We start from the raw sequence: 24163 nt of genomic DNA, 5'->3' as shown, positions 1-24163 counted from the left end.
CTATAATCCTAGTGGCTCGGGAGGCTTGAGGCAGGAGGGTCACAAGTTCAAAGACAGCCTCAGCAACTTATCGAGGCCCTAAGCAACTTGACGAGACCCTGTCTCTAAATAAAATATATATTAAAAAAGGGCTTGTAATGTGGTTCAGTGGTTAAGTGCCCATGGGTTCAATCCCTGGTATCACACACACACACACCCACACACACACACACACACACAAAAAAAGCATCATCTTGGTTCATGTAACCAAAGTAATAAGCCTGGATGTTTCCTCCTACAAATATTTCATTATTTTAAAAATTGGACTATGAAGTTTAGATAATCCTTGTGAAACAATATGAATAAAAACTGGAGATGTCTATCCGCAATACAAGAGAAATTAAATTGAATTATACAACTAATTTTAGTAGAAAATAGGTTTCTCTGCTTTTTGCAATTACCACATGATTTCTTAAATTTTTTTTTTTTTGGTAATAGCAATATGGAGAACAATTCATGTCCATCTTGTCTCTTTACAGTGTATAATTTAGTGGTTTTTAGTATATTCATAGATGTAGAGCCATCTCCCTTGACTAATTCCAAAATATTTTCACTACCTCAAAAAGAAACCCTGTACCCTTTGGCTCCCAACTCCCCTATCTCTAAGCAACAACTAATCTTCCATTATCTATTTGCCTGTTCTGGACATTTCCTATAAAAGGAGTCCCGTCATGTGTGGCCTCTTGTGCCTGCCTGGCTGCTTCCACTCAGCGTGGTGTTGTCTGGCTTGACCCTGTTGTTGCTTGCATCAGTACTTCATTCCTCTTTGTTGCTGAGTGATGTTCTGTGGTATGGGGGATCCACATTTGGTTCGTTCATTTGTCAGCTGATGGACATTTGGGTTGTGTCTGTCTTTTGGCTGTTGTAACATTGCTGTCAAAATTCATGTAAGAATTTCATGTGGACATAGGTTTTTGGTTCTCTTGGGTGTATCCTGGGAGTAGAATTGCTAGTTATGCAGTGGCTCTGTGCTTAGCATTTTGAGGAAATGCCAGATCATTTTCCATAGCAGTTATGCCATCCTACAACAGCACGTGAGGGTCCCAGTTCTCCAGATGCTCTCTACCACTTATTGTTATCTGACTTTTTAATTCTAGCCATCCTGGTGGGTATGAAGTGACTTCTCGTTATGGTTTTTTTTTTTTTTTTTTTGTATAGGGATTGAACTCAGGGGCACTCCACCACTGAGGCACATCCCCAGCTCTATTTTATATTTTACTTAAAGAGACAGGGTCTCACAGTTGCTTACCGCCTCGCCATTGCTGAGGCTGGCTTTGAACTTGTGCTCCTCCTGTCTCTCAGCCTCCTGAGCTGCTGGGATTACAGGTGTGCGCCGCTGCACCCAGCTCATTATGGTTTTGATTTGCTTTTCTCTAGTGGCTAATGATGTTGAACATCTTTTTCTCCATTTATTGGTCATTTGGATTTTTGGAAATATATATTCAAATTCTTTGCCCGCCCCACCTTTCACCCTACTCCCCCCCTTTTTTAAAATTTATTTTTAATTTATTTTTTTAATTGGTTGTTCAAAACATTACAAAGCTCTTGACATATCATATTTCATACATTTGATTCAAGTGGATTATGAACTCCCATTTTTACCCCGAATACAGATTGCAGAATCACATCGGTTACACATCCACGTTTTTACATACTGCCATACTAGTGTATGTTGTATTCTGCTGCCCTTCCTATCCTCTACTATTCCCCTCCCCTCCCCTCCCCTCCCCTCCCATCTTCTCTCTCTGCCCCATCTACTGTAATTCATTTCTCCCTCTCATTCTTTTTTCCCTTTCCCCTCACTTCCTCTTGTATGTAATTTTGTATAACAATGAGGGTCTCCTTCCATTTCCATGCAATTTCCCTTCTCTCTCCCTTTCCCTCCCACCTCTCGTCCCTGTTTAATGGTGATCTTCTTCTCATGCTCTTCCTCCCTGTTCTGTTCTTAGTTGCCCTCCTTATATCAAAGAAGACATTTGGCATTTGTTTTTTAGGGATTGGCTGGCTTCACTTAGCATAATCTGCTCTACTGCCATCCATTTCCCTGCAAATGCCATGATTTTGTCATTTTTTTAGTGCTGAGTAATACTCCATTGTGTATAAATGCCACATTTTTTTTTTATCCACTTATCTATTGAAGGGCATCTAGGTTGGTTCCACAGTCTAGCTAATGTGAATTGTGCTGCTATGAACATCTATGTAGCTGTATCCCTATAATATGCTCTTTTAAGGTCTTTGGGGAATAGACTGAGAAGGGCAATAGCTGGGTCAAATGGTGGCTCCATTCCCAGCTTTCCGAGGAATCTCCATACTGCTTTCCAAATTGGCCGCACGAATTTGCAGTCCCACCAGCAATGTACAAGTGTACCCTTTTCCCCATATCCTAGCCAGCACTTGTTATTGTTTGACTCCATAATGGCTGCCAATCTTACTGGCATGAGATGGTATTTTAGGGTGGTTTTAATTTGTATTTCTCTGACTGCTAGAGATGGTGAGCATTTTTTCATGTACTTGTTGATTGATTGTATGTCCTCCTCTGAGAAGTGTCTGTTCAGGTCCTTGACACTTTTATTGATTATTATTACTTTTATCAATAAAAGTAATTTGTTTTCTTACTGTTTAATTTTTTGAGTTCTTTGTATACTCTGGATATTAGGGCTCTATCTGAAGTGTGAGGCGTAAAAATTTGTTCCCAGGATGTAGGCTCCCTATTTACCTCTCTTATTGTTTCTCTTGCTGAGAAAAAACTTTTTAGTTTGAGTAAGTCCCATTTGTTGATTCTTGTTTTTAACTCTTGTGCTATGGGTGTCCTATTAAGGAATTTGGAGCCCAACCCCACAATATGTAGATTAGAGCCAACTTTTTCTTCTATCAGACACAGAGTCTGTTTTGATATCAAGCTCCTTGATCCATTTTGAGTTAACTTTTGTGCATGGCGAGAGAAAGGGATTCAGATTCATTTTGTTGCATATGGATTTCCAGTTTTCCCAGCACCATTTGTTGAAGATGCTATCTTTTCTCCATTGCATGCTTTTAGCACCTTTGTCAAATATAAGATAGTTGTAATTTTGTGGATTGGTCTCTGTGTTCTCTAATCTGTACCATTGGTCCACCCGCCTGTTTTGGTACCAGTACCATGCTGTTTTTGTTACTATTGCTCTGTAGGATAGTTTGAAGTCTGGTATCGCTATACCGCCTGTTTCACTCTTCCTGCTTAGAATTGCTTTTGCTATTCTGGGTCTTTTATTTTTCCAGATAAATTTCATGATTGCTTTATCTATTTCTATAAGAAATGCCTTTGGGATTTTGATTGGCATTGCATTAAACCTATAGAGAACTTTTGGTAATATCGCCATTTTGATGATGTTAGTTCTGCCTATCCATGAACAGGGTATATTTTTCCATCTTCTAAGATCTTCTATTTCTCTCTTTAGGGTTTTGTAGTTTTCATTGTTTAAATCTTTCACCTCTTTTGTTAGGTTGATTCCCAAGTATTTTATTTTTTTTGACAGTGCTGGGGATTGAACCCAGGGACTTGTGTGTGTGAGGCAAGCACTCTACCAACTGAGCTATATCCCCAACCCCTTTGCTCACTTTTAAATTAAATTTTTTTGGGGGGGGGCACTGGAGATTTTTTTAGTTATAGGTGATATTCTTGAGTATTGCTAGGTCCACAGTTGATCCAATTTTTTTCCCCCTGAGGTGTTGGGGATGGAACCCAGGGCCTCCTGTATGCTTGGCAAGTGCTCTACCACTGAGCTATACCCATCCCTTTTTAAGTTCTGTTTTGAGACAGGGCCTTGCTAAAGTTGCCCAGGCTGGCCTGGAACTTGAATGCTTCTATATCAGCCTCCCAAGTAGGATTAAAATTTTTTTTAATTGTTTTTGAGACAGAAGGTCACTATGTTGTCAAGCCTCATCTCCAGCTCTTGGGCTCAAGGGATCCCCCTGCCTCAGCCTCCCAAGTAGCTGGGAGTATGGGTGTGCAGAATTTTATAATTTTTCTTCTCCAGCATTATTTTGATTAAAAAAAAAAATGGTAGCTCCACCACTGTTGAGAGCCACAACCAAGTCAGGATGGCACCTGGCATTTTGCCAGAAGGAGTGATTGAGGGGTAGCGCTAGCGAGCCATTAGGATGATGATGATTAAGTTAAGCTGTGTATAATTATTGGGATGATGGCTGATTGCTGTAACTGGATGATGCTGGATTGGGGCAGGCTGTGTATTCAGTTGTGTATATGGACCTCTGCTGTCCGGCAATAGGGCGGCTCCTGCTACCTTGGGTGCCCACTACTTTTGAGTTCTCGCGGAGTTCCCATGGAGTTCTCGCGGAGTTCCCGTTGAGTTTGTGTGGGTTCTGGAATAAAGTTAGTTCCTGCTTGAATCTACAAGTGGCTCTTGACCTCCCGGTTATTTGTGCCCAGCCAGACTGCAGCACACCACTGAGCTACCAAAAAGGATTATTTTCAGGAAATCCCAGACATCTCTCATCTCATTTATAACTATTTCAGTATATATTCCAGGAAGATGAAAAATGATTTTGATTTAAAAATGATGCTGGAGAAGAAAAATTATAAAATTCATTTAATACTAAGGAAAAAAGCAAAAACCCATACTGATTTGAGTTAGATTCCACTTCACACCCCACCCATGCTCCTACGGTTTATTTTTTCCCTGCTATATTAGTTCTTGTTGATGGTATGCAATGATGCTTAAAGTATTAAATTTATAATCTTATGAGAAATAATTCTCAGTAAAATGAACTTTACATTTTTTTTAGGAGAGAGAGAGAATTTTTTAATATTTAATTTTCAGTTTTAGGTGGACACAACATCTTTATTTTATTTTTATGTGGTGCCGAGGATCGAAGCCAGCACCCTGCGCATGCCAGGCGAGCGCATTACCGTTTGAGCCACATCCCCAGCCCGAACTTTACATGTTTTTTAAAGTAAAATTTGTTTTGGGGGATTATGAATGTAGTTTCTCAGTTTTCCTGAATTGTCCTTCACTGCATTTGAAGGGGAGCCTGTGGCAAAGATCCAGGAGTACCAATTAAAAAAAATGGTTCAGCAGTAAGACCACCTCTACAGACCTTTGGGACTTAAGTCCAGAGTGTGGCCAGGCCATTGTTGACCAGGTCCTAAGGTGTAGATAGTTTAAACTGGATACAGAAGCCATTAGTCATGGCAGCTTTGCAGAGGTTGCACAGAAGTTTTACCAGGTCATAAAACTTTTATGACCCAGAAGGAATGCCAGCAATAAACAAACGAACTCACAGCAAATACACTGGGCATGAAGCTGATTTTCTGCTGTGATAATGCTTCCGTGAGGGAACTGCCGTGTGGCTCTCAACAAGAGCTTTCCCTCATCTGGAATCCAGCCTTCCTGTTTTGAGCACTTGAAAAAGGAAACTCATTGTTCAATATATATTTTTTTTCTTTCTGTGGTTCTGGCAATTATACTCAGGGCCTGGGGCATCTACCACTGCACTATATCCCATCCCCTTTTATTTTGAGACAGGGTCTCGCTTAGTTGCTCAGGACCTTGCTAAGCTTCTGAGTCTGTAGGATAATTGTTGAAACTGAACTCCCAGTTTCAACAATTTTTAACTCATGATCCCTTGTATTTCATTTTAATCCCCCCATTTCCAAAGAGAATTGTTTTGTTTGTTTGCAGTGTTGGGTTGAATGAACCCAAGGCCTCAACCATGCTAGGCAAGTGTTCCACCACTGAGCTACCAAAAAGGATTATTTTCAGGAAATCCCAGACATCTGTCATCTCATTTGTAACTATTTCAGTGTATACTCCAGGAAGATGAAACTTTTTAAAAAATCATAGCCATCATAATATTATGACATTGAAATAACCAATTCCTTAGTATCATTGAATATTTGTTTGTTGTTTGAATTTCCTTCTATTAAAGTCGATCTGTTCTGTAGGAGCCAAACAGAGTCTGCACATGGCATCTGGATTGTGTGCCTCCCACATTTCCTTTACTCCCCTTTGCTGCTTTTTCACCTGTTTGCAATTTTTTAAGGAATGCAGATCATTTGTCTTGTCTTGCTCACATTGTAACTGCTAGTGTTTTCTGAGCTGGACAGACTGGGCCTTTGACAAGTCATTTCTGTACTATTGGCCTAGTATACCTTGTGGGATATTTAGGATTAAGTTGAATTAAAACAGGCAGGGTAGATTCTCTGAGTACCTGTGGGGCTCCAGAGCCTGAATGGTGTCCATGTGGGTCCTTTGGGACTGAGGGTTGGGTAAATCTGTTATCACCTCTCTTCTGGCTCCTGTGTTGGGTCAGGGCTCCTGAGCTTAACCATGGAGCCACCTCCTCCTTGGCCCACACATCCAACTGGCATTTTTTTTTTTTAATGGTCCTGGGATTTGAACCCAGAGTTTTGAGCATGCTGGCAAGCACTCTACCACTGAGCCACCCCACCTACCCTTGCAATGAATCTGAAGGGTAGATTCATGTTGGTTGAACCTGGAGAAGGACCAGTGTGGTATGCACGTAGGGACATTCTGTACAGTACGGGGATTGTAATCAAGGTACACTTGTACTAGAAGTCTTATTTTTCTTGAAGCCTTTGTTTAAGGAGTAGCACTTTTGACAGCTCTTTTTGGTGTGTAGAAGCAAATGCAGTCTTCATAAAGAGCCTTATCACATTATCACAGCAGAAAATCAGCTTCATGTTCTTTCCTTTTCCTCAAGCCACATGTGGCTCATTCTGCTTTTGCTCTTAGTTGCATTGTATTTGGAGAGCCAGCCCCTTTTCTGATTGTTTTCCCCATTGTGTTGTCTAGGAGTGTCTCCTCACCCTGTGGTATGTATCCTCGGTATAGGGCACTGGGGCAATGGACACTGGGCCCTCGGGGTGTCCAAGCAGGTCCTCCATCTTCTGGAGAGGCCTGTGAGCTGCAGGGAATAGAAATAAAAAGTCACCCACCCAGGGTTCAGCATGCTTCTCTCACTAGGGGAATAAAAAGGTGGCTTCCCTCAGGTGACATTTGACTGAGTTAGTGGATGAAGGGCAGGCGTAGAGCAGGCTGCAGGGTCCACCACTGGAGAGTGGTGCATGGGGGTGGGGATTCTGGTTGGGTTCCAGGGACCTGAGCATGGGAAGGTTAAGAGGTGAGAGCACGTCTCAGAAGGCATGGACAGGGCCAGGCGTGGGCAGCATGCCTGTAATCCCAGCAGCTCAGGAGGCTGAGGCAGAAGGATCGTGAATTCAAAGCCAGCCTCAGCAAAAATGAGGTGCTAAGCAACTCAGTGAGACCCCTGTCTATAAATAAAATACAAAATGGGGCTGGGGATGTGGCTCAGTGGTCGAGTACCCCTGTGTTTAATCCCTGATCCACCCCCCCCCCAAAAAAAAAAAAGACATGGAGAAGACCCAGGAAATAGAATGAGGGGCAGACAGCTGGGCTCTATGCCTTGCTCCAGTTTCCATTAGACCAGGCTTTTCTGAAAGGGTCTAGTACTGGGAAAGGAGCATGCACTATGCATTATTCTGCAGAACTTCAGAAAAATCCCACAGCCAGTTCTGTGTCCTCCAAGGTATGTTCCTGGAGTTGCTTCCCTCTCTCCATCTCTAGACCATGTATCCCAGTCTGGCGCCCCAGATACCTCCCCTTGTCTAGCTGGGACCTTCCAAGGCAGGCCTACCCCACAGGACACCTAGAGACGTGCACTCAGGTATCTTCCTCTGAGTGGTATCACTCTGCCTCTTGGAATTTTGGAGAACTGTATGTGCAATGTGGAGGTCTGGGATCTTGGCTGGGTCAGCTCATTGGTGCCAGGTAAACCCAGGGTGTATTAGAGGAACCAGTGGACAGGCCCTAGAGGGGTGGGATGGGAACTGCCTGCAGAGCCTTTCCTCTTCTTCCAGCCCTCAGTCTCTTGGTGTTGGCCAGGTGCTCACTGATAAGGTGTTAGGGCAGCATGCTGGGATCCTCCTGTCTCATGGAGTCATCACAGACACTGAAGAGTATTTGGCAGGCCTTTATTCTATAGCATGTTCAGCTTTGTGAGACTATTCCAAGGGACAGTCCTCTAGGGTTTGCATCTGTGGGGATGGGAGGAGATTGTAGCCAGGTGAATGTGGGACTGCCAACTGCATTGGGGGATGATTGGCCAAACCTCAGCCCCTTTCTGAGGCAGCAGAGGGGACTTGGGTAATGAGAGAAACGTGTGTAGTACTGTCTAGTCCTGGCTGTAGCAGCACTGCTGCTGCCCTGTGGACACTGGGAGACATTATGCTCCTTGCGTGGAGCTCCAGCAGCCTGGTCTGTGGCATGTGTCTTAGAAACTTCCCTGCTCTGCAAGTTGTGTATACAATATAATAGCTGTTCTTGGAGACTCTTTGAGGTCCACATTAGCAAGGACTTAGCTATTTAAATGTGCTCTTGAACTTTGTGGTTTTTATTTGAACTTAAGGAACAAATTGATACTCATCTGTGTGTGTGAGCTCACATACATCCAGCTCTGATGTTTTTCCTTGCTGGCTCTTGGAGAGGTTAGAGATCTATAGGCAAATGAGGCCATGCAGATGCTGTGCTCCTGAAGGCCCCACCCCACCCCCAGCTGCTTCCTGCTGGGCACCTGGAGAAGGACCAGTGTGGTATGCACGTAGGGACATTCTGTACAGTACGGGGATTGTAATCAAGGTACACTTGTACTAGAAGTCTTATTTTTCTTGAAGCCTTTGTTTAAGGAGTAGCACTTTTGACAGCTCTTTTTGGTGTATAGAAGCAAATGCAGTCTTCATAAAGCTAGATGTCCTTTTAAAATATGTTAAGCAGGGACTGGGGCTGTAGTTCAGTGGCAGAGCACTTGCCTAGCATGTGTGAGGCACTGGGTTGGATCCTTAGCACATATAAAAAGAAAGGCATGTTGTCCATCTACAACTACCAAAATAAATAAGTAAATGAAAATTTAAAAAATATGTTAAATATTGGCCAAGCTTTCACTAAAATTGTGTTCATTATTTGGAAAGCTCTTTTCATTTGCCTGGTTTTCAGTGTCTCATTTCCAGGCATCTGGTAGGGAGAGATAGCTCTCAGTTCATTAAGTGCTATATGAAATCAAAATAACACTTTGAAAGGTCTGACATAAAAACATCCTTCTTTTTTCCTGTTTGTGCATGTGTTTATTTGGGGGATGGCAGACTAAGAGAAAAGGACAGCAGGACACTTACTCTATTTGTCTGCTTAGTGTCTGGATAATTTTCCCTTTTAGTTTCATTTCCTTTACACTGACATTTTTATATTACTGAGAAAATATCAAGCACGGAGGGTTTTACTTATTTAAGAAAGGTATCCAATGCATAGGTTCAGTTGGATAATGTGACATAACATTTAATGTGGTAGAGACTGGCGCACAGTCTGGGCAAATTAAATTTTAATTTTTTTAAGTTGAGGCTAAAACAAATAGCATTTAAAAAGTATTTCAGGATTACTGAAACACTGTTATATGCCTCTTTCTCAAAAAAGGTAGATTCTTCTGTAGGTTAAGTGCTTTGAAAATGACTTTTTTCTTGGCCAGGTGTGGTGGTGCACAACTTGAATCCCAACTACTTTGATAGTCTGAGGCAGGAGGATCAAGAGTTTGAGGCTAGCTAGGACAACTTAGTGAGACCCTGTCTTAAATAACAAGGTTGGGTATTTAGCTCAGAGGTAGAAAACTGTGCTAGGGGTTCAGTCCCCAGTATTACCAAAAAAAAAAAAGGAACAAGGAAAAAAAAGGACATTTTTCCACCTTAAATTTTATTATGCTGGGAGACCCTAGAGGTCTGCCCCCAAGGGCTGACCTGGTGACAGCAGTCAAGGTAACAGTGGCCTGGGTGGGCATGTGAAGGGAGACAGGGCGGGGCTGCTCCTTATTTCTGCTCTTGGAAAGAAGCTTAGTCTTCCCTCCGAGCTGTATGCTTGGTGATTGGTTAAGAAGAAGCACCTGGAAGCCGGTTAGGTTAGATATGGGGCTGTGAATCACTGTTTTTATTCTTACCTCCATGTCTGGCCACTGCTATTCCCTGTAGCTTCAGGTGTCTGGCAGTGGATTAGATTCTAGCAGGTTCATACAATTTTGGAAGAAAAATTTTTTTCCCCTCCATGCACTTATTTCTTATGCAGAAACACAGAGCTAGTCACTAAACACAGTAAAAGCTTGGAGTTTTTGGTTAAGAGAAGAATTTCTATTAAAATGATTGCTTTTATATACTATAGTATATTAGCTGTCCAGTTCAGAAAGTTTATCAGGCAGACATAGATAATTCACTGTTGGGCTCTGGGCACTTACTAAGAACATTGGTGAAGATTGGTACATGCAGGTTTAGCAGCTTAGACTTTCTGTTGGTCCCCAGGATATAAGCTAGAATTTTAAAAAATAACCAGCATAAACTTGTTTTTCTTTTTATTAGTGTTTTCTAGTTGAATGGATTTTTTTTTAAAGTCATGTTAAGCGAGAATTCACATTTATATTCAGATTGAAGCTTCTGCCCCATATGTGTGGGTCACAAGCCCCAGCCATGAGGCAGAGGGGAGGAGGTTGGAGAAGCATCTTGGGAGTACAGGGTCTCTCTTCATTCAAGTGAGGTCCGTGTTTGAGTGATTGCAGAAGGCAGCCCCTGAGCTCTGAGGATAGGAGTCCTGAATTCCTGAAAGGCAAAAGTGAATCCTGAGAGGCTGAGAGAATCCTGAGAGGCAAAAGTGGAAGGAAGACAGATGGGAGGTGCAGGCCTGCCTGGAGGCATGTTGGCTCAGCTCATAGCTGCGTGGGGCGGGCAAGAGCGGAGGCCATGCACCTGCTGAGTGTCCTGTAGACGGGTGTGTGTCCCCAGAGCAGCTTCTCCAGTGGTCTTTGAGCAAGCAGCAGAACAGAGAGTCCCCTGGGATGATGGCAGCATCACAGTGGTCGCACCTTGTTGCCTTGCTTTCCTCTGCTTCTCAGGTGATCTCTCAGTTGCCCTTTATCCTAGGACCGGTCCTGACAGTTCTACCCCCAGAGCTTGCTCCTAGCTCTTATGTCTGTTTCTTCATTTCAGTGAGATCTTTTAAATGTCTTTAATATATTTTGAATAAATGACTGAAAGAATTATGTATCCAAGCAGGTCCCATTGTGACACTTACCTTCCCCCCAGTGGTAAGATCTGCTGTGACCCATACCACATGTGTCTGGGTTGTTGTTTTGGGAGTTTTTGGTGTGTGTTGTGTGTGTGTGTGTGTGTGTGTGTGTGTTAGTATGTTGGTAGTAGGGGTTGAACTCAGGGGTGCCTGGCTTCTAGGATTATATGTGTGTGCCACTGTGCCTGGTAGATGTCTGGGTTTTTGTTGTTGATTTTGTCTTTTCACTTTCTTAATGGTGTTTTTTGGACATTTTTTTCCACATTTAGTAATTTTAGTTCAAAAACAAATGTTTTTGGTTTTGATGCAGCCTGACTTGTCTGTTATTTTTTTGTTCATGCTTTTGGATTTGTATGTTTTCTTCTGAGTGTCTCCAGTTTCAGGTCTTCATTTTATGTCAATGTTTCTAGTTGGACATGAAGCAGGGTCCATGACTCTAGCATATGGCTGCCCTTGTGTCCTCATGCCCCTTGTTGAGGAGACAGCTCTTCACTGTGGAATTACCTTTGGACTGTGTCTGGTTTTTGTGCTTTGAGCACTGGAATCGTGCAGTGCCATGTGTCTGATTTCCTTGGTTTCATACCACACTCCCAGACATGGCCGGCCCTGTTGTGCATGACTTGAGTTTGTTCTTGCTTTCTCAGGTGTGGTGATAGTGGTCGTCGTGAGAGCACCACAGAGCGTCTGTTCTTCTGTTGGTGAACTTCTGGGTTCTTTGCAGTTTCTGACCACAGGTGCAGAGCTGTTGTGGACAGTCCTGTGTATATCTTTTTTGGAGACACATTCACGCCTCCTCTTGGTGTTGCCTGGGACAGCTCCTAGGTCCTAGGCACGCCTGTGGTAGCCCCCAAGCTGCCTCCGCAAATGTGGAATGGAAGGCTGTCAGACGTCATGTTTAGAGGAGAAACTGGATTACCAGTTTTCAAAGGACATGAACCATGCAGTTCACCTAAACTGAAAGGACACTGACTGCCACTGTCAGGTCCTCAGAAGATTGGCTCAAAATGAGAAGTGGCCATTGTTCTACTGTGTAGAAAAACACTGTGCTTCTCTGAATTCATAACAATGGCATAAAAACATCTTTGATAATAGATTATCTAGTATAGGAGGTTAAGAACAACATGAAAAATAGTTAATTTTGGGGGTCAGGTACTAGGGATTGAATCCAGGATCACTCAACCACTGAACCATATCCCCAGCCCTTTTTTGAATTTTGAGCCAGTGTTTCACTGAGTTGCTTAGGGCCTTGTTAAGTGGCTAAGGCTGGCTTGAACTCTTGGTCCTCCTGCTTCAGCCTCTCAAACTGCTGGGATTACAGTGTGTGCTACTGTACCCGGTTGTAAAATTCTTGATATTACAATAAAAATCATATATGTATATGAAACAAATAACAAAAGGGTAAAAATACTATGTGTTATGAACTTGGGCCTGTGTTCCTCAGCTGGCTTAATTTTCAGAAAGGGATAGTATCTGTCCTGCATGTTTTGGATATTGTACATGACATCCTTGGCATAGTGTAGGTGTTCAGAAAGTTGTAGCTGCCATCAGCAAAGGGGTGGGTTTGATGCTTATTGAATGTGTGGGACATAAAAGAGTAAAAAGCAGATTTTATTAAGTCAAGGTCCTGCTTTCTCGTGCCTGTCAGACAGGAAGGGCCATGTTATAAATTTGGATTAACCCTAACTAGTGGGTATACATTTTTGATTATCAAAGTTTCTCTGGATTACTGAAATGAAGATTGCCCTGGAATCATATTAATTTGCTGATGCTTTGAGAACTGGTACTTTACTGTTAATCTTGGTTGAGTGTCTTTAGTAAATGCCATGTTATCAGTGATTTGTCCTAAGTCCTGTGATTACTGTCCACTAGAAACATTTAGCAAGTCTCCAGTCCCAGAGTGAGAAACAGGAAGAGAGGCAGTCTTATTCTGTCATGGATCTCCAGTGGCCAAAGCCCAGAGCTCCTCTATCCTCCATCTAGCAGCAGAGACCTCTCTACGCAAGGCACTGTGGGAAGAAGAGGTGCAAATGGTTCTCTTCCTTTTGGTCCCAGCCTTCCGATATGGGGGACTTCTCTATGTATATTTGGATGGCTCAGCCTCTTGCTGGGAGGCAGGGAGGAGGTCATTCTTCATTTCTCATCCATTCCCTCGCAGAGGCCAACCTCCTTTCCCACATTGCCCTTCTAGAGATGGGGCCTGTCCCCCATTGGTGCTGCCTGCTGTTTTGGGGAACAGTCTGTAATGATGCTTTATCCTTTAAAAGAACTGTGTAGAATGTGGGGGAAACTAGTCAGTCACCACAATTCCAGTTATCTAGTTCCCAAACAAGATTTGGAATTATAGAGAGTCATCTCTTTAGCGTGGCTGCCATCCTATTTTGCTGAACTAATGAGAGTCCCGACTCCACTATATAAGATCCAGAATGCCTCCATTTAGTGTTCTGTGAAATCTGTGTATTACCAAAATATGTACGTATCATCCTAGTAGTTGGCTTAGTAACATTGTGTGTTTATAAATATATATATTTTTTAATCAAAATTAACTTTTGGGCTGAGGTTGTGGCTCAGTGGTGGAGCACTTGCCTAGCATGTGTGAGGCACTGGGTTTGAGACTCAGCACCACATATAAGTAAATAAACCCATTGACAAATAATTAAAAAAATGTTTATTAAAAAAAATTAACTTTTATTCAAAGTAATGAAAGTTAAGAAAATGGGAGAAAAAATAATGAGTAGAACCATTGATTTATACCAAATAAAAAATTGGCTGTATCTGTGTAGTTCCTGTTCTACTGGTGTCCGGAAACCAGCTACTCACCAAAGAACTTCCTGCTGTGGGAGCCAGGAACCATGGCAGGTGAGCTGTGCCTAGAGAGGCACCACCTGCTCACATGCCCTCACAGGCAGATTGAGGGCCATCAGGGTTCCCCTTCAGGAGGTGGCTATGTTCTGCTGATGGCCTTTTGAAGTTTGTTTGAAACCCTAGAATTTGATGTGATGGTTTATTGTTGGCATCTAGGTACATGGAAATGAGCTGCTTGTTACTGTGATCTGTCGCAACCCATGCTTGGTTGGGTGAGTTGGCCAGTCTGATGTTGTCTGAGTTGGCCAGGTTAGGAATGAACTGACTTTGCCTCCATTCTAAGACCAATGCCTTGGTTTTTTTTTAAACAAACATTTGGTGAAAATGCTTGCAAGCCTCTCATCTGTACTTTGTGGGTCTTGCCTTCTCAGTATTGGAGATTGAACTCAGGCCTCTCACTTGCTAGGCAAGCCTTCTACCGCTAAGCTACATCCCGATCAACACCCCTGCCCTTTTTAAAATTTTATTTTGAGACAATCTTGCTAAATTGCCCATGCTGTCCTCTAACTTGGTGGTGATCTTCCTGCCTCAGCCTGCTTGGTAGCTGAGATTATAGGTGTGTGCCGTTGCAAAAACACTTTGTGTTTTTTGCAGTAAACTTTATAGTTGTCTGCCCTTGCTGCCCTCACTCCATCCTCTCAGTCTCAAATTCAGTCTAATCAGACTTTTGTCTCCCCACATCCTTCAAAACTGCTGCTTTTGTCAAGTCTCCATGGCAGAAACCAGTAGGTAGTTCTTAGTCCCTACCTGCCTTCAAGATGGAGCCCCCCACCTTCCTGGTTCCTTCTTCTCTCTGGTGTCAGGCACCCCAGGTTTTAGTCCTTGGTCTCTCCTATCTCTACTGACTCCCTGGGTGACTCTGGCTCCTGACCTCAGCCCTATTGTACACCCTGTACCTAGGCTTCTTTGGGGAATCCACACTTGCAGATTCCCTCCCCATCTCAGTTGTGGCTAACTCCACACTCCTGGTCACTCAGACCAGTGCACTGGGTAGTTGTCACACTGCAGGGCCAGTTGTGCAGCATACCTAGGGGTTCTGCCTTTCAAATACAGGTGGTCTGCCCATTCTCACCACCTCCATGGCTTTTGTCCCTACAGGCAACTGGCAGTATGTGTCCCACTCTGCCCCCCCCCCTTCATTCCACATCCCCACCTTTTCTGTTAGCTGCAAGGCTAACTCCTTCCTGTGCAATCTATGTGTTCCTTCTATTTAATGTTTCTTCTCCGTCTTTACTGAAATGTGAACTCTTTGCAGGTGTTTGCTCACAGGTCTATCCCTGTGTCCTCACAAAGCTTTTCCTCCTCTCTCTCCTCCGCATTCCCCTTTTTAAAAAAATATAATCTCTCCTCCTGCTTATTTCTTTTCTGTCTTTTTAAAACAGCTTTATGGGGATAAAATTCCCATGCCATAAAATGCACCCCTGTGGCTGTCTCCTTAGAGATGCTCTGGTGTTTGTCTGGCTCCCAATCTGCTCTGCTTCTGCCCTCTGCTAACCTGGGTGGGCCTGGTATGGGAGCCCTGCGAGCTTTCCTCGGTGACTGTGGGCTAAACTAACTCGGCACAGGAGCCTGCTCCTCAGCTCCAGTGTTGAAGAACAAGAAAGCAGGTCCTTGGGTCATTATTGAGTGACGCTTCCTGGAAGAAGGCAACTGCAGGCAGCTCCGGGTTCGTCCCCACAGAGCCTGATCTACTGGACTGTGATTCCAGATGATACATTTCTTCATGATTGTTGAATTTGAAGGGTGATGTAGGTGAAGAGGGCTAGGGAGATTTGTGGTTTGGAGAAAAACTAGAAAGATTATTGAAAAGCCTTAGAAAGTTAAACAGTGTTGGAAAAAACAAGGACTTCATCCTGAAAATTTTAGTGAAAGAAACAGTCAAGATACCATATTACACTTGATCTTAGCCAAAAGGCCGAGAAGCGATGATGCCATATTAAATTATGATGTTTCTTGCTGAGTTATATTTTAGCATGGCCTACATTAGAGGGTACGGAAACCTAGGACTTTTTTCCTTGTATCTGTCCTGGCTGGTGTAATCCTGTTATCCCAAAAGCAGAATGTAGCTTAGAAGATTCAGGGAGGCTGGAAATGGCTTTTCTGGCAAGGCTTGGTACCCTCTCGGTAGGTAGTGGGCACTGTGTTCCCTGCCACTCCTGCCAAGTGCCTGTCTAGGAGCATCCTGACCGCCCACGGCGTTAGGGGAAGGGCCCAGGGCCCACATTAGTCACATCCTCCTGGGGCCAAGCAGCTCTGTGCAATGGGGTCTCAGGGCCTTACTTGTCTTACTGGCAGATGGGGAGCGTATTCAGTGCACACCCTGATTCCTGGCTTCATTTGCTGGCAGCCCAGCGGCTCTGGGTCTTTCGGTACACATGTGTGGGAAATGTTCCACATCCAGGTGTCACTGTTTCTTCTTCGTGCACTGCTGAGGCTTGTTTTGGACCTGTCTCATTAAAATGAGGTCAGACAAACAATAGAGAATTAAAACTCTTAAATCTAAAATTCTACTTACTATAGGGGAAAATGTGCATTTTTTTCAAAAATTTTTGTTACCCCATTTTCCCCCAAACAGTGGGGTAAGAGACCCCTTCTGTGTTCTTCCACCCATGGCTTCAGTGACTGCACTTTACTTCTGCCTCACTGTGAGGAGAAGCCTGTGAGCAAGGCTAGGAAGTAGGCAGCAGTGGCAGAGATGTGACTTTCAGTGACCTTTCATGTTCCAAATTTATAAAGAACAAGGAAAGTAGCCACCTGTGTGGAAATGTGATGGTGGGTGGAATGATAAGATGCTCCTGCCACTCCCTTAGAACCCTCACCCCAGATGCAGGTCACCTTCACCTCTGGGCCTGTGGGAAGGCAGTAGAAATGCTGATTTAGGTAGGGATCAGAGACAGCCTGCCCCTGACCTAGCCCACTGGAGGTGCCATGCTCACTGTAGCCCTGCTGCCCAAGGGCTGCTCTTCAACAATGGCCACCCCTAGGGCCCACCCACATAGGGCCCTTTCAGGGTATGGCGTGTCAGTTCTTATGTGGTGCTTACATGTCCACTGTGTTGTGACCTGCCTGGAGGTGCTTGTTTATAACCAGGGCACCTTCTTTGGTGAATTGGCTGGATTCTGTGGTATGTTTGTTTACTTATTGTTAAATGTGACATATTTACTAACATAACTGATCAGACAAAATGTGACCCAGTAATCCTTGAGAGCTTACTCTGTTGGACAGAGCTGAACACTTTGTGGGGATCACCTAGCTGAGTACACCCAGTGAGATCCTTGAGGTGCAGGCTGTTTGTTGCTCCAGCTTGCAGGTGAGGAGACAACCTCAGAGAGGCCATGCTCAATGATGGAGTGGCTCCAGCCCCTGCTGCACAGGATGTGCCTTCCACTCAGTAGTGGTGATCTTGGGTAGCTCTGTTCCTCACCCAGAGTTTCTCAGATGTGAGTGTGTGTCCGGCTGACACTGAGGGTCTGTTAAACACAGTCTTCCTGGGGTCCAGTGCCATAGGTCCCAAGAAGGATTAGGAGATGCACCTTCTCCCAAGTTCCCAGGTGTTGCTGCCTCCACTGCTCTGAATTTGGGCATTCCATTTCTAAAACCACCCCCTTATACTCAGGGCAGTTGTACCTGCCTGACTTTTGGCAGCATATCATGTGGCTAGCTGACAGGGAGATGCTGCCAGTGGAGCAGCCAGACTTCTAAGTTCAGGTGCCCTGCTGGGTGGGAAACACTGTATGTCTGCCACATTTGGTCTGGGGAACCTAGAGTGAAATAGATGTTGTAAAAACACCATAATAATAATTATTTAAACCTTCTCTAAGCTCTTCAGCCACTGGCTAACTAGCACTTATTCTTTACTTCTGATTTTCCTTTTTCTTACATTTAGGATGTAGGTAGACAGGATGCTCCTAGTGGCTCGCAAAAGAGGTGGCCTGGAAGCTGGCCACGTTATTGTGTAGCAACAAGAAGAGTGGGGTCCTTGTGCTGCATTTCTGTGACTTGAATGATGCCATTGGCTCTGTCCTTCAAGTCACTGTCATACACTTAGAATGTGTTTGTGTGTGAGTACACATACATAATACACGTACATATTTTTAAAAATTTTTTGTGGTGTTGGGGGGTTAAACCCAGGGCCTTACACATGCTAGGCAAGTGCTCTACCCTCAGCCCTGCAATAAATTTTAAACTAAAACGTGTTTTTGTTCACAGCAGCAGGGGACCTGGCTTTATGTTGTGAAGGTTATGTTGCTTTGCATAGGCTCTTTGCTTTGCCAAAGGACTTCCAGAGGGCAGTGCTGCATATGGTTCCCAGGAGTACTGGGGACTGCTTCCTCTTTGACTGGGGGCTTCAAGTGGGGACAGACCACCTTCCAACAGGATGACAGAACACCTCAGAGTGATAGGCAGAGGTGAGGTCGTAGGATTTTATTCTGGTAATGACAGAGCAAGCCCACAAATGGGAAAGAATGGAGAAACATTCAGTCTGTCTGGTTTGAGAGAAGGCAAAGAGGAAATCAGGCATTCCCAGCCCCCATAGTCTTGAGACAAGTGTAAGTGAGGCTCGTGGTACCCCCATCCTCCCACCATGGCCTCAGCTTGGAATGAAGGTTTCCTAGTCTGGCATTGGCTGGGTGCAGCCTCCCTTCCCTGGCTGTTGGACTTTCACTGCCTGATCTGAACCCCACTTGGCTTCTGTCTCAGAATATTATTAAAGGGCTTTCTTTTCAGTCCTCTAAAATCTCATGTTGTATTCAGTTAAAATTTAATGTCTGTCCTTATAAGCATTATAGTTCTGCCATCCGCCTGAGTGGGAGAGTTTGAATTTATTTATTTATTTATTTTTAAGAATATTTATTTATTTTTTTAGTTTTCAGTGGACACAACATCTTTGTTTGTATGTGGTGCTGAGGATCGAACCCGGGCCGCACGCATGCCAGGCGAGCGTGCTACCGCTTGAGCCACATCCCCAGCCCGAGAGTTTGAATTTAGAGAGCTTTGCTGGATGCTTCTGGAAGAGTCCGTTTCCTCCAACTTGTGGTTCCTGATGACACATTCGTGACTGCCTGGCTGCTTGTGATGGAGAGTGCTGTCAGTTCGTAAAACATCTTAGTTATTGAAACAAGAGAACTTGTTTTTTTTAATTTGAGCACATTTTCCAGAAACTTTATGTAGGTTATCAGCAGCCAGAACTGGATGTGTTTTGGAACTGTAAATTCATTCTAAAATGGGTCTGTGGAGTGCTTGCTTTTCCTTCTCAGGCTGGCCAAGAACTTGACCCTCAGCCTGTGCTCATAGGAGCCTTAGCTGTGCATTCAGCAAGGTGAACCTGTCCACTTCATTTTACTGCCGGCTGTGTTCCCTGGCTAGCCCCTGGGTGGTGTTCTGGCCTTAATCTCTCTGCAGGAGGATCCAGCACAGGACCAGGCAAGTGTGGGTCCTTGCTGCTTACTGCCAGTTGAGGCCTGACTAAGTCCTCTCTAGGTGTCCCCCTGGAGTTGCCCTATGCTCTAGTCAACCCTGCGGTTACTGCTTTGAGCAGTTTTCAACATGCTCTCTTAAAGGGACCAGAGCAGGAGTGACTGTTAAAAGGGGAAGTATTCTCAGGAGTGGGGAGCCATTGAGTGAAGTTTACTTTTGTCCCTCTTGCCCTCTGCATGACAGTGACCTTTAGGGCCCCTGGTTCTTTTTTTAAATTCTTTAAATCTTTTTTAGTTGAGATGGACACAATACCTTTATGTTGTTTGTTGATTTTTATGTGGTGCTGAGGATCGAACCCAGTGCCTCACACGTGCTAGGCAAGCACTGTGCCACTGAGACCCAGCCCAGCTCCTAGGGCTCCTGATCTTCATGGTAAATGTGTTATTTGTACCAGATAATCTTTAAGACTGTTTCCAAGTCTAAATGTATTGATGTCACTACAAAGGTGCTGAGGCAAGAACTGAAGAGACAGGGGTGGGAGGAACAGTCCAGCCAAATCCAGAGGGAGGCCAACAGCTGGAGCTGGAGAGAGGGAAGTGGGACATCTCTCCTGCCTTCCTGTGGGCTGCTGCCCTGGGACCCAGCCCCAGCCCTCCTTCCTCTGACTATCCTGCCCCCATCCAGCTAATCTACTCTTATTTCTTTCTTGGTAAACAAGAAGGAGATAAAGGGGTCATCAGTTTCTCATTTCACAATGATTTTCATCAAAAGGTCCTCCTTCCACCTTCACTTCCTGGCAAAGCCTTTCCTGTTTGAAGAAAGTACTGGGTTCTAATTTTCCTTGCAGTTTGGACATTATGTTTGACAGTGGTAACCCTTGAGTGTTGAATTCATTAGATTTTAGGTCATTAAGAGAAGTTCAATTGGGTCTGCATCATGAAGGAATGGGTTAGGGTTAGGTTTAGGGTCAGGGCTACGGTTGAGTTTTTATTCAACTTTTTGGGGTGAAAACTGTCCCAAGATGTTCAATATATTCTTATAGGAAAAAAGCAAGCCCTCCTTGAGGGGAAGGTAGTCTCTTTGTGACAGTTGGTCATTGTGATTGTTACAGATAGCATACACAGTGGACTGTATTTACTGAGCTCCACCTTCACGCCAGGTGCCTGGGGAGTGGTGGACAACCAGGTGCGGTAGACCTGCCCTCCTGGGACTTATGTCAGTGAGGAAGACAGCCAGAAAAAGGTGAGGAAGGTGGTATCTGGGTGTTTCAGAAGGCACCAGATGCTGCACCTGAAGCCTTAGGTAAAGGTTAGTGTCGCAGCCCCACCTACCCCTGCCTGCCTGTGACTGTAGCTGCAAGGTGCCAGCTGACCAGTTTGGCTCTGTTCTGAGCTGAAGAGGGGCCTTGTCTGTCTGGATCCTTAGCATGTTGCCTGGTAGATATTTACTAACCCAGTATCATTTCATATTTGTTGATAGAATGTGAAGGAGAGTTCATTTTATTCTTTGTAAAATTTAAAATAGTTATGTTTAGTCTTACTTCATAATCTATAAGTTCATTATCACCATGAGAATCCAGTTCATGTATTATAGCTGGTCAGTTTTCTTCAAGCTACCCATAATATTTGTAGTCTTCTCTACCTCCCTGCCCCCCCCCCCCCACAGTGGGGATTAAATTCAAGGTCTCCTGCATATTAGGCAGGCAATGCACCACAGAGCATTGCTTTTTAAAATTTAACTTTATTTTTGAAACAGGGTCTCACTGAATTGCAGAGGTTGGCCTCAGCCTTCTGGCCATCTTCCTGCCCCAGCCTTCTAAGTAGCTGGTATTATAGGCAGGAGCCACCACATCCAGCCAAATTGTCTGTATTTTAAGAGAATCTCTGTATAAATGGTATTTAAAATGAGCCCTTAATGATTTTCAATTGTTTTGATTGTTGTGGTTTGCTTTGCATCTGAATGTTTTTAAGAATATTTGCATGACAAGTGATGTTGCACCCCAGTGGGTATAATTCATAAAATTTTGTAGCATTTGTATTCTGAAGAGCATCCCAGATTCTAGATTTAGGTGATGAAACGTCAGCAGACTGAAAAATGGCTTTAGAGAAGATGGACACTGTGTTTCCTTCTTGCATGCCCTTCGGTTGCTCTATAATGCCTCTCCCCTTCCAGCCCTCACCTCTTCCCCACCATGTAAGCTGGTGGTTCAAAAGTGATTTTTTTGTGAAAATACAAGACAGCAGTTCACTATAAAAACAAACAAAAACCCCACTTTGGTCTCTACCTTCTCAGGCACCATAGTAATACCTGTGATGTTTTTACTCCATTACCGCCACCATTACTTGCCATCTCTCTGGGTCTTTCCCAGTTCAGTAAACTGAGTCTCCTTCATCAAGGTGCCTGGGCTGAAAACCCCCCTCGCATCCATCCTGGAGCCAGTGGCATCTGGGCTCAGCCTGGCCCTCAACCACCTGGTTCTCTGTATGCACTTGGCTAGCTTGGCTCTTTCCCCTTCCACCTTTAACCTCTACTGCTTGTTTTACAGTTTGCAACAAATGACTTCTTTAAACACCCCCCCCCCCAAATGCTTTGAAACAGTTTCAAACTTAAAAAAAAGTTGCAAATAACGGAACAAAGAGTTCTCATCTCCAGACTTCTGGAGAATGAGTTCTGACATTATACCTGCTTGTCCTTGAGGCTTCAGTGTGTTTCCTACAAACAGGGATATTCACATAACCACAATGTGACCACAAAACCAGGAATTTCATATTGATGCTTGCTACTGTGTAGTCTTCAAAGGTGTCAGGCTGGCACTGATTCCTCACACCATCTTGTGTGATCCAAGGATCGGTGCAGGGCCCCTCCTGTGTGACCTTGTCTGTGTCCTGAATTCCATTCTGCATGAACAGCTCCTTAGACTTTCCTTGGCTTTCATGACCTTGGCACTTAGAAATTGCTGACCAGTCATTTTGGAGCATGTTCCTCCTAATGCCACAGTCTGGCTGGGCACAAATGCCGCAGTCTGGCTGGGCACACAATCACGAGCCACCACACAGCTTGTAGATTCAAACAGCAACTCTTTATTCCTGAACTCTCACCAGCCGTCTACAATCACGTTCTGGGGAAATCCACGTTCTCTTCCCAAATCCACCTTCTCTCCCAAATTCACCTCCACTGGGCTTCTATCTCCAAAATATACTGTCTGAATCCCGTGAGAACTCAAGGGGAACTCAGGCAGCAGGATACGCCCTATTCCCAGCAGGAATAATCTTAAACCTTAAACCTGGAACCTAAACTGGGAACGCCCTAAACAAGATTATCTTAAAACCGGGAACACCCTAATCTGCCTTGGTCCTTGAGCAAGGTTAAGTACATTCAATGTCACTGCAACATGGGGTACGCTGGCAAGGAAATTGTCATACCTACTTGGCTAATGGCTCCCAGCATCTCCCCCCTTCTGATTAATTAAACAACAAGCAATGTGGCTTAAGGACCGTGCCTGGTAGGTTGTCCAATTCAACATATGGTTCTTACCCGTCATGGGAAAAACTGACCTTTAGGCGTCAGCCTCCTGTCTTAGGTTGATACCACTGCAATTGAATCATACCCGTCACTGACTACCGGTCCAGCATACAGCCATACTTGTGGATAGGTCTATGCACCAGTGGGGGGGTGAGGTTCTTTGCCTCACCTCTGTTGGCCCCCAAATTTGGCCTTGGTGCCAGTGGGGGAGTGAGGTTAATGTGGCTTATGGACCGTGCCTGGTAGGTTGTCCAATTCAACATATGGTTCTTACCCGTCATCGGAAAACTGACCTTTAGGCGTCAGCCTCCTGTCTTAGGTTGATACCACTGCAATTGGATCATACCCGTCACTGACTACCGGTCCAGCATAAGCCATTGGCCCCCAAATTTTAGACCATCACTAGCAGAAGGGAGGAGGATACAGAAATGCCACGACACCAAGCCAATTGACGGCTCCTTGGGAAAAATTGCATCACTGGTGACACCATCAGCAAAGATATGCCAGCATTACCACAATTCGCTGCACCAAACGATAGTTACATAGTCCAGGCAAGTTCTGCAAGCAGTTCAAAGCGGAGGAATCTATCAATATGTCCATTTCCTCCCAAAATCCGTTTCCTCCCAAAGTAAGTTAACTCCTTGATTGAGCATTACTTGTTGAGTTCTTCACTGGCACTGGGATGGAGATAGGAATTCTGGCAATGATGCTAAAGAGACATTATCCTGAAAAGAATTATTAAATATAATGAAAAGGAAAGGTGAAAGTAAACAAACAGATCTGTTAACCTACTTTAAAAACAATCCTTAACAGCTTTTTACCTAATTTAAATTAGTAAACAAACAGATCTGTTAACCACCTTTAAAAACAATCCTTAACAGCTGTTTACCTAATTTAAATTAAACCATTTAAATCACGTGAATAAAAAAATAATAATAATTCGGATCCATTTTTTCATGAGCGCTCCTCATACAAGAAATATGGACATACGCACATACAGACATACAACACAAAACACAAGAGTGTACACTTGTAGCTTTACCTAGGTGAAATCTCCATTGCAATGTTTAAAAACTCCACAGTCAAAAAATAAAACTGATCAGAAAAACATTAACCTAGGTTTGTATGAGCTCAAAAAATAAAAATAGAACCTTATGATGTAGAAAAATGCAATAATAAAATAGCTATTGAAA

The 24163-nt window shown here is 44.0% G+C and overlaps 1 protein-coding gene and 1 pseudogene across 1 annotated transcript in view; one reads left to right on the top strand and one right to left on the bottom strand.

The window, feature by feature from the left end:
• The window catches only part of Cdc42bpb (CDC42 binding protein kinase beta), a 99591-nt gene that overhangs the window by 9083 nt on the left and 66345 nt on the right, over positions 1–24163 (top strand). The gene's annotated exons all lie outside the window — the stretch shown is intronic.
• Positions 15872–15957, bottom strand: LOC124098376 (U2 spliceosomal RNA; annotated as a pseudogene).

Source organism: Marmota monax, unplaced genomic scaffold (genome assembly GCF_021218885.2).
Source record: "Marmota monax isolate L192 unplaced genomic scaffold, Marmota_monax_Labrador192_F-V1.1 WCK01_AAM20220418_F8-fsc00190, whole genome shotgun sequence".
NCBI classification, from domain to species: domain Eukaryota; kingdom Metazoa; phylum Chordata; class Mammalia; order Rodentia; family Sciuridae; genus Marmota; species Marmota monax.
This window is presented reverse-complemented; position numbering and strand designations above follow the sequence as displayed.